General features: G+C 31.6%; 1 protein-coding gene across 1 annotated transcript in view; it reads left to right on the forward strand.

Moving 5' to 3' along the window:
* The window catches only part of LOC137628691 (ribosome-binding protein 1-like), a 16,698-nt gene that overhangs the window by 11,820 nt on the left and 2,378 nt on the right, over positions 1 to 2,500 (forward strand). The gene's annotated exons all lie outside the window — the stretch shown is intronic.

Here is a 2,500-nt window from a genome sequence, read left to right on the forward strand (position 1 = left end):
AAGGACTGCAATACATGAAAATAGCCCAGTGAGAAAAGGAAGCAAGGGAATAAACTACACGAGAAGTAATAAGCAATTGAAACAGTATTGTGTAGATTGCATCCTTATGCAATCTCATTATGGCCCCAGAATGAAAGTCAACGAGGGATTTTGTATAGAAAACGGTAATTAAAAACCTAGGTATCTTGCCTATTATTATTATTATTATTATTATTATTATTATTATTATTATTATTATTATTATTATTATTGTTGGTGTTGTTGATGTTATTATTATTATTATTATTATTATTATTATTATTATTATTACTTGCTAAGCTACAGCCCTAGTTGGAAAAGCAGGATGCTATAAGCCCAGGGGCCCCAACAGGGAAAATAGCCCAGTAAGGAAAGGAATCAAGGAAAATTGAATATTTTAAGAACAGTATCAACATTAAAATAAATATTTTCATATAGAAATTATAAAAACTTCAACAAGACAAGCGGAAGAGAAATAAGATAGAATAGTGTGACAGAGCGTACCCTCAAGCAAGGGAACTCTAAACCAAGACGGTGGAAGACCATTGTACAGAGGCTATGACACTGCCCAAGACTAGAGAACAATAGTTTGATTTTGGAGTGTCCTTCTCATAGACCTAGAAGAGCTGCTTACCATAGCTGAATAGTCTCTTCTTTCCTTACCAAGAGGAAAGTGGCCACTGGACAATTATAGTGCAGTAGTTAACCCTTTAGGTGAAGAATTGTTTGGTAATCTCAGTGTTGTCAGATGTATGAGGACAGAGGAGAATGTATAAAGAATAGGCCAGACTATTCGGTGTTTGTGTAAGCCAAGGGAAGAGGGATCCAATGAAGTACTGTGGCCAATCAAAGGATCCCATAACCCTCTAGCCTTAGTATCTCAACGGGTGGCTGGCTCCCTGGCCAACCTACTACCTATTCCCTAATTAGATAAAATTACAAATTAACATTCAATTAGGAAAAATCATTGTTTAAAATAGTTGAAAAATAGATTTTTTTTTAACTATGAATATTAAAATATTGCTTTTTATTGTATTGTATTCAATATCCGGAGCGTTTCAGTAATGTTACCTTTTTTAGGACATTTTACATAATCTGTTTTAAAAGGGAACATTTTCATATGTTTCATCTTAATTTACCCCCAGGCTATTTGGAAATTTCCAACCCTCAACCCCCGGGGGTTATTTTTTTTTTTCAAGCACATTTTGCAGTATATATATATATATATATATATATTTTTAAATTGCTCTAACAGCCTTAATTTTCGTCATAGAGAGGTCAAGTTGGTCTCATTCTCTTGGAAAATGCCTGAAGTTTCTCAAAAAATTATATAAAATATGCAATTAAAAAAAATTTAAATAGCAGTTTTTTGCAAGGACGTCCATGGGAGTAAGAGGATGAGTTTTGTGAAACGTACCAGTACGTCCTTTGGGGGTAAAATGGTTAATTATTTTCTTCTGCCTAATTTTGATGAGTTCTCGTAACTTATAAGCTAATACTTTTGTACGCAAACAGCCAAAGCTCTTTATCTGGTTCATGAACCATACAAAAATAAGGTTCATATATTCAAGATATAAATACACACGCACACAGAGATTCGACAATTCCCACCCCCTCCCCCCTTTCCTAACTACAATTTCTGGTTCTGCAATTTTTGGGATATTGGGTTTTTTTTAGGGTACCCCGGCGATAACCGATGTAAACAGGGTAGGACTACTCCTTTCACATCAAGTCACCAAAAAAACCCCATTTGAAGAATCACGTAAAACATTTCCCTCAAAATACTTCTTCACATTACCTTAATAATAATAATAATAATAATAATAATAATAATAATAATAATAATAATAATAATAATAATAATAATAATAATAATAATAATAATAATAACAACTTTTAACCTTATCTGATGCTTACGTCCCATTGGTGTATCATCTTGTGCTATGAAGCCTCTCGAACTCTATTTTCCTGTTTTATCTTGAGCTTCGGGTCTCTTTAGTACCCACGAGAGGATCTTGTTTACTTGAGAGGAAGGAAACCCTACGGGAGGCAGGCTTCGGGTTTCGTGTGTTTTCGAGGTTTCATCTTTCATGGTGTAATTTTTACTTCTTTCGAGGAGTTTATGCTACAGCTGGTTTTGATATTGCTAATCCAACTATAACCGCCAAGAAATACTGGTGGTGTTGATGTTATCATTATTATTATTATTGTTTGTTGTTGTTTTTGTTGTTATTATTAACAATATGGTTATTATTATTATTATTATTATTATTATTATTATTATTATTATTATTGTGATTATTATTATCATTATTATTATTAGAATTGTTTTTGTTATTATTATTATCATTATTATTATTATGATGATGATGATGATAATGATGATGGTGACTATTATTATTATTATTATTATTATTATTATTATTATTATTATTATTATTATTATTATTACTACAATGGCGTATACTTTTTCATACACACA

This window comes from Palaemon carinicauda, chromosome 36 (assembly GCF_036898095.1).
Source record: "Palaemon carinicauda isolate YSFRI2023 chromosome 36, ASM3689809v2, whole genome shotgun sequence".
Taxonomy (NCBI): Eukaryota; Metazoa; Arthropoda; class Malacostraca; order Decapoda; family Palaemonidae; genus Palaemon; species Palaemon carinicauda.